The 14,639-nt window shown below is 38.5% G+C and overlaps 1 pseudogene; it reads right to left on the reverse strand.

Annotated features, from left to right (window-relative positions):
- Positions 1–11,833: 11,833 nt before the first annotated feature.
- LOC135229044 (TGF-beta-activated kinase 1 and MAP3K7-binding protein 3-like) overlaps positions 11,834–14,639 on the reverse strand; it is a 69,418-nt pseudogene continuing 66,612 nt past the window's right edge.

The raw sequence follows: 14,639 nt of genomic DNA on the forward strand, positions 1-14,639 counted from the left end.
AACAGAAGATAGACAACTGGTGCCTCCTAAAATTTAAATACTTATGCACATCAAAAGACTTTACACCAAAAGAGTAAAAAGAATTTAAAGCCTGGGGGGGAAGAAAATTGGCAACAACATACCCAACAAAGGACTAATCTCTGAAATTTACAGAAAAATGTCAACACCTTAACAGCAAAAAGACAAACAATTCAATTAAAATGAGCAAAGGACATGAACAGACACTTTACCAGAGAAGACATGAGAGGGGCCAATGAATACATGGAGATGGTCATTACCATTAGCCATTAAATCCAAAAGCCAACCCTGCTGCGGCGATCGATCCTGACTCACAGCAACCCTAAAGGACAGAGTAGAACTGCCCCATAGGGTTTCCAAGGAGCTCCTGGTGGATTCAAACCCCTGACCTTTTGCTTAGCAGCCCTAAAACTTACCACTATACCACCAGGGCTTCCTTCATTAGCCATTAGCAAGATATAAATCAAACCTGCAATGATGTACCACCTGGCACTAATCATAAAAGCCTAAAACAACAAATCTTGGTGAGGGTGTGGGGAGATTGGAACTTTGTACACTACTGGTGGAAGTATAAAATGGTAAAACCATTTTGGAAAACATTACGGCACTTCCTTAAAAAGCTGGAAATAGAAATAGCATATGATCTAGCAATCCCACTCCTAGGAATATATCCTAGAGAAATAAGAGGCGTCGCATGAACAGACATATGCACACCCATGTTCACTGCAGCATTTTTCACAATAGCAAAAAGACGTAAACAACCTAAATGTTCCTCAGTGAATGAACGGATAAACAAACTGTGGTACACACACAGAGTGTTAAAGAATAACGATGAATCTGAGAAACATCTAACACAGATGAATCTGGAGGGCATTATGCTGAGTGAAATAAGTCAGTTACAAAAGGACGAATGTTGTATGAGACTACTATTATAAAAAGTCAAGAAAACTTTACACGCTGAAAGAAACGTTCTTTGATGGTTAAAAGGGTGGAAGGAGAAGAGAGGGAAAATCACTAGCTAGATAATAGAAACACATTAACTTTGGTGAAAGTCAATACACAATATGGGGGAAGTCAGCACAACATGACCAAGGCGAACGAAGACACAGAGAAGTACACAACAGTAATAGGCAAAAATAGTAAACACAATTACATTTACATCCTCAATAGCAGTAATAACAAGCAATAATTCATGAGTAGATATATAGGCAGATATGTAAGCTGAATAGGTATGGGAGCATGCTTATATAGGTTTGGGGGCAGAGGAATTTCTATATATATTTTACATTTTAACAAACTGATACAATGCTAGAGGCACTCACTTATCTATGCCAAAAATTTTGGAAGATATCTACCGGCAAACTAACAGGAAGAGACCCATATTTGTATCCATTCCAAAGAACCCAAAAAAAAAACCAAACCAAACCCACTGCCGTCAAGTCAATTCCAACTCATAGTGACCCTATAGGACACAGTAGAACTGAACCATAGTTTCCAAGGAGTGCCTGGTGGATTTGAACTGCCTACCTCTTGCTTAGCAGCCGTAGCACTTAACCACTACACCACCAGGGTTTCCATTCCAAAGAAAGGTGATCCAAAAACATGTGGAAATTATTGAACAATATCATCAGTATTACCCACCAAACCCAAACCCACCACCGTCGAGTCGATTCCGACTCATAGCGACCCCATAAGACAGAGTAGAACTGCCCCATAGAGTTTCCAAGGAGCGCCTGGAGGATGTGAACTGCCGACCTTTTGGTCAGCAGACGTAGCACTTAACCACTACACCACCAAGGTTTCCATTAGTATTACACACAAGTAAAATTTTGCTGATGATCATTGAAAAGCATTTGCAGCAGTACATCCACAGGGAGCTGCCAGAAATTCAAAGCAGATTCGGAAGAGGACGTGGAACAAGGGACATCACTGCCGATATCAGATGGATATTGCCTGAAAGCAGAGAATACCAGAAAGATGTTTACCTGTGTTTTACTGACTATGCAAAGGCATTCAGCTGTGTGGATCATAACAAATTATGGATAACGTTGCAGAGAATAGGGATTCCGGAACACTTAACTGTGCTCATGTTGAACTAGCAGATAGACCAAAAGGCAATTGTTCAAACAGAGCAAGAGGCTACTGCATGGTTTAAAATCAAGAAAGGTGTGTGTCAGGGTTGCCTCCTTCACCATGCTTATTCAATCTGTATGCTGAGAAAATAATCTGAGAAGCTGAGAAGAATGTGGCATCATTATTACTGTTAAGACTCATTTATAACCTGTGAAAAGCAGATGACACAAACTTCCTTGCTGAAAGCAAAGAGGAATTGAAGCACTTACTGATGAAAATCAGAAACCACAGTCTTCAGTATAGATTGTACCTCAACATAAAGGAAATAAAAATCCTCTCAACTGGACCAATAAGGAGCATCTTGATAAAAGGAGAAAAGAACGACATTGTCAAGGATTCATTTAACAATTAACCCCATGGAAGTAGCAAGATGTATTACATTGGGCATACTGGCTGCAAAAGACCTCTTAAAATGCTAAAAAGAAAAAGATGTCACTTTAACAACTAAGGTGCACCTGATCCAAGCCAAGTTTTAAATCACTTCACATGCATGGGAAAACTGAGCAATGAATAAGGAAGACTGGAGAATTGTTGCCTTTGAGCTATGGTGTTGGCACAGAACATTGACTGTACCACAGATGGCCAGAACAAGCAAATTTGTCTTGGAAGAAATTCAGCCAGACTACTCCTTGTAGGTGATGATGGCAAGGCTTTGTCTCACGTACTTTGGACATGTTATCAGGAGGGACCAGTCCCTGGACAAGGACATCAAGCTTGGTGAAATAGAGGTCAGCAAAAAAGAGGAAGACCCTCAACGAGATGGACCACCTCCGTGGCTGCAACAATGGGTTCAAGGATAAAAAATAGACTGAGGATGACACAGGCCTGGTAAGTGTTCTGTTCTGCTGTACATAGATAGGGTCACTATGAGTTGGAACCGGCTTGACAGCACCTAAAATCAACAGCATTTTTATATTCTGTAAATATATCCATGTATATAATAGAGTACACAATGAGGCAGTCATGAAAACTTCTAAGCCAACACCTCATGGACTGAAGCACTGGACTTGAGGGCTTAGGACCATAGCCAGGGGATATCTAGGTCAACTGGCATAACATGATCCTTAAAGACAATGTTCTACATCCTACGTTGGTGAGTAGTGACTGAGGTCCTACAAGCTTGTGAGCAGCCGTCTTCCCTTCTGGACCAAAGAAGAATGAAGAAAACCAAAAACTCAAGGAAACAATTAGTCCGAAGTGTTAATGGGCCACATGAACCACAACCTACTCTAGCCTGAGACCAGAAGAATTAGATGGTGCCTAGCTACCACAGCCCATTGATCTGATCAGGATTAGGAAAAAAAGTCCTGGATAGAGTCAGATAAAAATGTAGAACAAAATTCAAATTCATAAAAAATACCAGATTTACTGTTCTTTTAGAGACTGGTGGAACCCCTGAGACTATGGCCCTATGAACTCACTCTCAGCCAAAAAACAGACAGGCATAAAAAGGGGAAGTAACATCTGTGTACCTCAAAACAGTCAAGCAACAAGACCAAAAGGGCAGCATTTAACCAAAAGCATAGTTCAGAAGGTAGGAGGGACCAGAAAGCTGAGTTAATGGAAACAGAGAACCCAGAGAGGAAGGGGGAGAGTGCTGGCACGTTGAAGCGATTGCAATCAATGTCACAATACAAGCTCTGTATAAACTGTTGAATGAGAAACTAATTTGCTCTGCAAACTTTCATCTAAACCACAGTAAAATGTTCAAAGACAAAAAAAAAAAGAATTAACTCAATTGCTAATTCAAGACCTTGCTTAGAAATCTCTTTAGCCAAACTTCCAGTTCATTACTTATAAACTCTTTTTTCCATAAAATACTCAAATGCATTTAGCCAAGTTCTTTCTATTTTTTAACAATGACTTGCATTTCTGTCACTGCTCAACAAACATGTTCATCGTTTCTTTTCACACAAATTCATACATTTTCTAGCAGTATTCTGCTCGTGACAATATATAAAAGCTTTACCCACTTCTTTCTGAAGTACCACTGGAATTGCTTTTAATGACCATAATTTCCCAACAGTGTCTTCAAGACAATCTAGGCTTTTACTATCATGTTCCTGAAAAGTCATTCATCGGCCAATTCCAAAATTACTCACACTTATCTTAACATTTGTAAGACGAACAGTACATTCAAGTGCTGTTCTTAGTTTCCTAAGATTGCCATAAAAGAATACCACAAAAAGGGTGGCCTTAAAGAACAGAAATTTATTGTTTCACAGTTTGGGAAGCTAAAAGTCCAAATTCAGGAAATCAGCAAAGCTATGCTTTCTCTCTACAAGCTCCAGAACAAGATTTTTTCTTGTCTTTTTCAACTTCTATAGCCTAAGCATTTTTATGCATTGCTTAACTTTGAGACGTATCTTTATAGGACATCTTCCCCCTGACCAAGACTCTCCCTACCTCTATGTCTATTTTCTTTTCTTTTTATTAAACACCATTCAGAAGGGATTAGGATTAGGATCCACATTTCTCTTTGTTATGGGTTGAATTGTATCCCCCAAAGTGTGTGTTGTAAATCCTAAATACCTCTACCTGCAGATATAATCCCATTTGGTAATAGGATTTTGTTATATTAATGAAGGCAGTGTCCTAAGCCTATCACCTCTGAGATATAAAAGGAGCAGATTAGGTGGAGAAGCAATCCAAACCAAACTAAACTTGCTGCTGTTGAGTTAATTCTGACTCACAGGGACCCTACAAGGCAGACTAAAACTGCCCTATAGGGCTTCCCAGGGGCAGCTGGTGGATTTGAACTGGCAACCACTTGGTTAGCAGCCGTCTTTTTAACCACTGTGCAACCAGGGTCCTCAGCACAGAAGCAAGGAAGCACAAATAGGGGAAGACAGACGCCATGCCACGTGAAGATCACCAAGTAACTCGGGAAGAGAAGCCGAAACAAAAAGGATATTCCACCAGAGCTGACAGAAAGCCTTTCCCTAGAGCTAGTGCTTTGAACTTGTACTTCTAGCCACCTAAACTGAAAAAATAAACTTGTTTGTTAGAGCCACACACTTGTCATACTTCTGTTATAGCAGCAGTAAGAAACTAAGACACTGTGGCATGACCTAACTGATAATATTTTTTAAAAGAACCTCTATTTACAAACACATGGTTTAGGTTTTCATCATCTTTTGGGAAGGTGTAATTCAATCAATAACAGTCTTTTAAACACATAAATATTTGAAAAACCTTTTTCTGACTATTAATCTCTCCAAAATAAGCTACTGAAGATATTTTTAAAATATATGTAATTTATAACTATTCTTGATTCTAAAACAAAAATGCATATTTCATCAGAGAGAATTAGAGGTCTCTTTGCTTGATTTACATGTGTGCCATAATCTTCTCACACAAAATTAAAATATTTATGCCTCACGGAAAATAGAATATAAAGTCTCAAGAAAATATTCCTTTCATAATAAACAAGACTAGAAACAAATATTTACCCCTAAGACTAATTGGAGCCCTGGTGGCACAGTGGTTAAAAAGTTCAGCTGCTAACCAAAAGCTGGGCAGTTCGAATCCACCAACTGCTCCTTGGAAACCCTATGGGGCAGTTCTACTTCGTCCTATAGGATTACTATGAGTCAGAATAGACTCAATGGCAACAGGTTTGGTTTTGGGTTTTTAAGATTAATAACGTTCTAATGAATTTACCTTAATAGGCTAAATTTCCAAAAATATTAAAACTCCACAAATATTACAAAGTGGTAATTGATATTATCTATAATATTTCAGAATATAAGAGGTAATTGCTCAAATAAAAGATTAAGAACACAATTAGACATTTTTAAAATTCTAAATGTCTTTTCTACAAAATGTTTCAAAGACAAACAGAATGGTGGTTATTTTCCAAAAGAGAAAGACATGCCAAAGGCAAGGAAGAAAGTGTTTGTTTTTTTTTACGTTTTTAACTGTTTGAAGTCTAAAGTGTGTGAGGGTAGCTTTCATGATTCTTGGTTTGTTCTTAGGAAGGAATTCTTCTACTGATTATACTCTGCGCATGTGAAGTGCAATTTAAGATGCATCGAGTATTTTTTCTAACTATGGACAAAAATGCACTAACTAAAAAAAAAAAGAAAAAGAAGTTTTACAAGATATTGTATATATATATTTCTGTACTCCAGGAAAAGTTCAAGGAGTGTGGGGAAATATTGCTGAGAAGTGACAGAATCCAATGTTTTCTACTCCTTTTGTTATCATTTACTTAGATAGTTTTATCTTAAAACTAAGGGCCCTAGGTGGCACAGTTTGTGTGTGGCTGCTAACTTAAAGGTTGGTGGTTTGAGCCCCCTAGCAGTGCCATGGAAGAAAAGCCTGGCAATCTGCCTTCATTAAGATTGTGGCGAAGAAGACCCTTTGGAAGAGTTCCTTTCTATAACACAAGTGTTTGCTATAAGCCAGAATTAATTCAAAGGCTACTAGCAACAACAACCTAATATTATGCTCTCCAATATGGCAGTCATTAGGCATATGGCTCTGAGCACTGAAATGTGGCAACTTTGAACTGAGGTGTAATCTAAGAGTGAAATACACTGAATTTCTAAAACAATATAAAAAATGTAAAATATCTCAGTAGTGATTTCATGTTGAAAGTGTATTTTGAATATAGCTGATCGAATGAAATGTAGTGTTAAAATTAATTTTACCTGTTTCTTTTTGTTTTGTTTTTAATATGGCTACCAGAAAATTTAAAATAGCAATATGTGGTTCACATTATATTTCTGTTGGACAGTGCAGCCTTAGAATCTTGGTGCTGAGAGTAATTTCTGAAAGGAAAAAATAAAAATCTGCCTTTAGTTATAACTTTACAATGGTTGACAAAGGTTTGGGACATTCTGCATCAATTCCAGATGTACAAGTACAAACTAACTGCAGCTACTGCCTGGGTGTCATGGTATCCACCCTGTACTTGGGAGATCACACTAATTCATCAGGCTTTTCTTTCAATTGTACAGAAGTCCCAGGAGTCTGCATAAGAAGAAACGAACCCTATAAGAAGGTCTCAAAGTCACATAAGAGTGAACAGGCTCACAATGATTTCTCCTAGGGCCCATTTAGATTGTAAACTTTCCATTATTTCATGTAACCTTTGATTCCACTGTGAGGATAAATGTATTTTATGTTTGTGTCTAAGTTCATGAGGGATATAATAGATATGTTATTACTGTAATACAATTTATAATATAGATAATAGTAATTAGAAAAAAATGAGATAATGCAGCTTAACAACTTATTTTAGAGACAAAAAGTGACCAAAAAGAAAACACACACACATACAACATACACAAAACCACTTCTCAGTATCTTTTACTGGTATAGAGATTAGGGCAATAACAAAGAAAGCACAGGCTTGGATCCCTAAAAACACTTACTAAAAACCACTACAGCTGGGATCTATCTTTTCCTAGCAGCTATAGAAATCATAACTCCAAATTCATTTTCAATCATCCATAAAATACATATGAGCTCTTACTGTGTATTGAGCACGGAAATGTGCTCATGCTGAACCTGTACATAGACCAAGAGGCAGTCGTTTGAACAGAACAAGGAGATACTGCATGATTTGAAATCAGGACAGGTGTGCATCAGGGTATATTCTTTTATCATAATTATTCAATCTGTATGCTGAGCAAACAACCAGAAAACCTGGACAGAAAGACTTATTAACACCCTGTGATATGCAGATGACACAACCTTGCTTGGTGAAAGTGAAGAGGACTTGAAGCACTTACTGAAGATTCAAGATCACAACCTTTAATATGGATTATACCTCAACATAAAGAAAACAAACGTCCTCACAACTGGACCAGTAAGCAAACATCATTATAAAGGGAGAAAAGACTGAAGTTGTCAAGGATTTCATTTTACTTGAATCCACAATCAATACCCATAGAAGCAGCAAAAACACCATATTACACTGGGCAAAGCTGCTGGAAAAGACCAACAATACAACATAATAACAGCCGTGATATCAGATCATATTCACAGGTTCTGGGATTAGAGGAGAAAATCTTTGGGTTTCCATTATAGGAATAATGCCTATCATACCCTTCCTTCCTTCTTGCTAAAGAGATGGCACTAGAATGTACATAAGGGGAAAAAAAATCAATTACAGTGGGCAAAAAAAGGGAATGGAAAAATTAGAATATTAAGCAACCTACAAATTAGTTCAGAAATTATAAGGAATTAAAATTTGTAATCCACAGTCATTTAATACAGATATAAAGGAATTGTTTTTTCCCCAAATATTGTTAACTATTTCTGACCAATTAGTCCTCTGATCCCAGTTACAAATTTTTGATTCATTCCCTTAAAGTGGTATTACTACTTTTGACTCTCTCAACTAAAAATCAAAACAAGGGGATACTGATTGGTTTCAAGTCAGGAGAGGTGTGTGTCAGGGTTGTACCCTTTCACCATACCTATTCAATCTCTATGCTGAGCAAATAATCTGAGAAACTGGATTATATGAAAAATGGGGCATCAGGATTAGACGAAGACTCATTAACAACCTGTGTTATGCAGATGATACAACCTTGCTTGGACTTGAAGCACTTACTGATGAAGAGCAAAGACCACAGCTTTCAGTATGGATTGCACCTTAACATAAAGAAAACAAAAACCATCACAACTGGACCAATGAGCAACATCATGATAAACGGAGAAAAGATTGAAGTTGTCAAGAATTTCACTTTACTTGGACCCCCAGTCAATAGCCATGGAAGCAGCAGTCAAAAAGTCAAAATACACATTGCAATGGGAAATTCTGCTGCAAAGGACCTCTTTAAAGTGTTGAAAAGCAAAGATATCACCTTGAAGACTGACATGTGCCCGACCCAAGCCATACTATTTTCAAATTACATCCTATGTATGTGAAAGCTGGACAATGAATAAGGAAGAACAATGAAGAATTGATGCCTTTGAATTGTGGTGTTGACAAAGAATATGGACTATACCATGGACTGCCAGAAGACTGAACGAGTCTGTCTTGGAAGAAGTACAACCAGAATGCTCCTTAGAAGCCAGGATGGTGAGACTGCATCTTACATACATTGGACATGTTGTCAGGAGGGATCTGTCCCTGGAGAAGGACATCATGCTTGGTAAAGTTCAGGGTCAGTGGAAAAAAGGAAGACCCTCAATGAGATGGACTGACACAGTGGCTGCAACAATGGGCTCAAGCATAACAACTATCGTAAGGATGGCACAGGACAGGGCAGTGTTTCATTCTGTTGTGCACAGGGTTGCTATGAGTCAGAACTGACCCAATACTACCTAACAATAGAATGTTTCCATGACTGTGCTCCCTGTGTGCTCTATTATATATATGAATATACATGCACACATACAAATATGTAGAAATAGCCACAACCAAACCTATATACGCATTGGGTGTACCCTATAAATCTCTAACACCTGTTCAGCACACACATGAATCCACTTAGAAATTATTGTGTGTTATTACTGTTGCAGGATTGTATGAGCTATAGTCTTTACAGTTGTTGTCTTACATTCTTGCACAACTCTCAGCGTCTTCCTTCGCCTTGGTCATGTGCTGCTTTTCTCTTCTAAGCCATGTCTACTCTCTAGCTACTGATTTTCCTCTCTTCTTCCTCCACAACCCTGGTTACCATCAAAAAATGTTTCTGTGTGCAAACGTTTTCTTGACTGTTTATAATACTGGGCTCATATAATTGTCCTTTTGTGGTTGATTTATTTCAGTGACTATAGTGCCCTCCAAATTCATCCATGTTGTGAGATGTTTCATGGCTTCATCTTTATTCTTTAATGTTGCATAGCATTCCATCACATGTAGGTACCACAGTTTGTTTACCCATTTATCTGTTCCTAGGCACTTAGGTTGTTTCTATCTTTTTACTACTGTGAACAGTGCTGCATTTAACATGGGTGTGAATATGTGTATTCTTATCTAAGCTCTTATTTCTCTAGGATATATAACTAGGAGTGGGATTGCTAGATCATATGGTATTTCTATTTCTAGCTTTTTAATGAAGTGCCATAATGTTTTCCATAGTGGTTGTACCATTTTATATTCCCACAGTGTATAAGAGTTCCAATCTCCTCATAACCTTGCCAGTATTTCCTGTTTTCTGTTTTTTTGATCAAGTGCCAGTATCACCCAGAGGAGATGGTATTTCACTGAAGGTTTGATTTGCATCTCTCTAATGGCTACTGATCATGAGCATCTCTTCATGGGTTTTTTTAGCCACCTGACTGTCTTATTTAGTGGTCTGTTCATGTTCTTCACTCATTTTTTAATTGTGTTGTCTTTCTGTTATTGAGGTGTTTAAGTTTTCTATAAAGATTAGGCCCTTGTGGGCTATGTCATAGCCCAAAGTTTTTTCGCAGTGTAGGTTCTCCTTCTACTCTTTTGGTGAGCCTAAGTGTTAATATTTAGGAGGTCCCAGTTACCAAGTTTATCTTTGGCTGTTTGTGTATTTTAACACCTGGTATTTAGAAGACAGGAAAAGAAGGACAGCATAGGGAGTAAAGAAATGAGAAATAAAGAAAGAAAGGGAAAAAGAGAGAAAAGGAAGAATGGAAAGAAAGAAAGAAAAAGAGAAATGGCCCCAGGGATCCCACCTATGTGGCTGTGCAGATTGGGGAAGTGGCTCCAAAGCCCTGAAGTGCAGCACCGCTAGAAGGGGCTCCCAAGCCATGTAAGGAACAAGAAAATAAACAAACAAAACAAGCAAAATAAATAAATAAATAAAAGCCCCAGGGATCTCACCAGCATGCTGTCACCAGCTGTGGGAATCCTTCCCCAGTCGAGCAAGGCTTCACAGACTTTCAAGAAGCAAAGATGGGGCACGGAGCCAGGTGTTTGAGAGAAAGGGTGTCGAGGTGGCGAGCCGGACGGAAGAAACCAAAAAAAGAGGAAGAAGTGACAACAGCTCGGGGGGGCCTGCCGGTGCGAGCAGGGGCGAATTCAACTGGCCTGAGGCCAAAGCATTTGCCTTCTGCCAAGAGGCCGTGCCCGGTGGGAAGCAGAGGAGGCTGAAGGGGCAGCGGCAGATGACTGGACGTCATGAAAGCGTACATTGCTAGTTACCAGGAGCTCTGTCTCCTGCTGGGAACTTCATGAAACTGCTTTCCTGTACTCCCTGTTCACTGATCTCCGTGTGGATATTGCATTTCCTGGCCAGCTGAGCCCTGCAGCCAGCCAGGAAACTCAGAAGCTCGGAGGTAGAGCTGTGGAAGAGCATGGGGGTGGGAAAACGTGTATTGCTGGCTCCCGAGTGCTCTATGTCCTGCTAGGAGCTCCGTGAAGCTGTTTTCTCTTGCTTCTTGTCCACCAGTCGCCGACAGGAGTCCATGATGGTGGATCCATGTTGCGTTAGCTAATACGGGCTCCCCACATGTCTCTTCACTGTCTGTAGTCTGTCAGTTTTTTATTATATTTGATGCTTGGCTGAGTTCTTTCTCTCTTCATTTGACACTTCAGGTTCCAGGAATGACGTCTGCCTGTTTTAGTTTTTCAGGTCTTTTCTGTGGAGGAACAATGTGGTGCTTCTGTCTATGGTGCCATGTTGGCCTGAAGTGTGTATGATAAAGCTTTGTTTTGTTTTGTTTTAATGAACAAGTTAATGAAAGTCTCTAGGAAATATTTCCAAAGAATTTTCATACTTGTTACAGTTTACTACCATCTTTTTTAGATGATATGGCCAGGCTCTATGTTGTGGTAAAAACTGTTGACAGCTTCAGGATCAAAGTTGCATTAAAAAAAAAGGTGTATTGAATTTGGAATTCTTTGAAGTATATTAAATCTCTGAACTTGTAAACTTAATGTGTATTTCACATTCCACACCAGCTGAAGCTTTCCTAGCCAAAACCAACAATAAAAATGCTTTTCATCAAGTATGTATTGATAATTTAGGTAGTCTAAATATAAAGAAATGCCTGTATTCCTTCTCTTAATAGAAAATTATATTTTGGAAGCTCACTTTAAAAAGTTTGCCAGAGAGTGAGAAGTTAGTAGAATAAGCTATATGGGGAAATCTCATATAAACTCTTAACAGGAATTTAGAAATATGAAAGTAGCAAAAAGAACTCAGTGTACGGTTATGGCTCAATGCAGACCCAAACGTCAGCTCTTAGCTTATAAAACTTGAACAGCTGTTTCCTTTGTAGAGCATTTGGATAAGCTGTTATACCTCCAGATGATTTTCTGAAAACAGTGCATATATAGCTCTTGAAAGCCACAGCAGTATTTATTTGGAATTTTTCATTCTCTAAATGTTACATATGTATTTAAGTACTTAATTTATAGTTGGTGTTTTAATTTCTAGAGCTGATAAGGCTTACCACAAATATTTCAGTCAAACAATCTGGTTAGTTTGTTGTTTTGCAACAAACAAAACAAGAAATACATATATAACATGACATATAGATATATATAAAACCCATTGCCATCAAGTGAATTCCGACTCATAGCAACCCTGTAGGACAGAGCAGAACTGCCCCATAGGGTTTCTAAACAGCAGCTGGGGGATTTCAACTGCTGACCTTCTTGGTTAGTAGGCTGAGTTCTTAAATCCTACACCATCAGGGCTCAATTAAAAAAAAAAAAAAAAATGTATACATATAGAAACCCTGGTGGCGTAGTGGTAAGTGCTATGGCTGCTAACAAAAGGGTTGGCAGTTTGAAACTGCCAGGCACTCCTTGGGAACTCTATGGGGCGGTTCTACCCTGTCCTATAGGGTTGCTATGAATTAGAATCGACTCGACGGTACTGGCTTTGGTTTTGGTTTGTATACACACACGCACAAACACACATATATTCCCAATCATTTATATGTTGTTGTTAGGTGCCTTTGAGTCGGTTCTGACTTATAGCGACTCTATGCCCTACAGAATGAAACACTGCCTGGTCCTGAGCCATCCTTACAAAAGTTGCTATGCTTGAGCTTACTGTTGCAAGCACTGTGTCAATCAAAGGTGTTCGACTGTGTGGATCAAAACAAATTATGGATAACACTGCGAAGAATGGGAATTCCAGAAGACTTAATTGTGCTCATGAGGAACCTTTACATAGATCAAGAGGCAGTTGTTTGGACAGAACAAGGGGATACTGATTGGTTTAAAGTCGGGAAAGGTGTGCGTCAGGGTTGTTTTCTTTCACCATACCTATTCAGTCTGTATGCTGAGCAGATAATATGAGAAGCTGGACTATATGAAGAAGAACAGGGCATCAGGATTAGAGGAACACTCATTAAGCACCTGTGTTATGCAGATGACACAACCTTGCTTGCTGAAAGTGAAGAGGACTTGAAGCACTTACTAATGAAGATCAAAGACCACAGTCTTCAGTATGGATTCCACCTCAACATAATGAAAACAAAAATCCTCACAACTGGACCTTTGAGCAACATCGTGGTAAGTGGAGAAAAGATTGAAGTTGTCAAGGATTTCATTTTACTTGGATCCACAATCAACAGCCATGGAAGCTGCAGTCGAGAAATCAAAAGATGCAGTGCATTGGGTAAATCTGCTGCAAAGGACCTCTTCAAAGTGTTGAAGAGCAAAGATGTCACTTTGAAGACTAAGGTATGCCTGATCCAAGCCATGGTATTTTCAATCTCATCATATGCATATGGAACCTGGACAATGAATAAGGAAGAATGAAGAATTGACACCTTTGAATTGCGGTGTTGGCGGAGAATATTGAATATACCATGGACTGCCAAAAGGACGAACAAATCTGTCTTAGAAGAAGCACAGCCAGAAGGCTCCTTAAAGGCAAGGATGGCGAGACTGCGTCTTACATACTTTGGACATGTTGTCAGGAGGGATCAGTCCCTGGAGAAGGACATCATGCTTGGCAGAGTACAGGGTCAGCGGAAAAGAGGAAGACCCTGAACGAGGTTTGTATAAATTTCTGTATTAATTACCATAGTAATTGTTTGAACATTTAAAGTTCATAGACTAGACTTTTGAAAAAAGTGTAATTCTAGAAATAATGTGAGATAGTCTTGACTGTTTAATCTTAACTAAAAAATGGTAACTGAGTATATTACTACTTTAAAATACAGTAGAAGCTCTTTCAGATGCCATACTAGGCATAGTAATTGGTAGGCTAATAGAAAAAAAATGATTAAAACAAGAAATTATGAATTAATATATGACTTTTTAATGTATCAAAACATAAAATTATATCAATCTTTTAATGTTGAGCCAATACCTTTTCTTTGAGTATGTCTCTGCTACCTAGAAGAAACTTTGATTAAACCATGCCAGTGATCGTGCAATTTCCTGCTTTGATTCTTTACAGTGGGGGAAGGAAGAAACTAAAGACACTTATAAAGCAATCTTAGGGCAGAATATTTTCAGATTTTTTTTTTACTTTTAACTTTTCTCAGTTTTTTTCATCTGTACTAATTTATAGCACTTATATTCTGTTAATTTGCCTTTAAGTCTTTCCAAAGTATCGCAAGTCTTCTAAAGCATTCATCTTTAG

This window comes from Loxodonta africana, chromosome Y (genome assembly GCF_030014295.1).
Source record: "Loxodonta africana isolate mLoxAfr1 chromosome Y, mLoxAfr1.hap2, whole genome shotgun sequence".
Taxonomy (NCBI): Eukaryota; Metazoa; Chordata; class Mammalia; order Proboscidea; family Elephantidae; genus Loxodonta; species Loxodonta africana.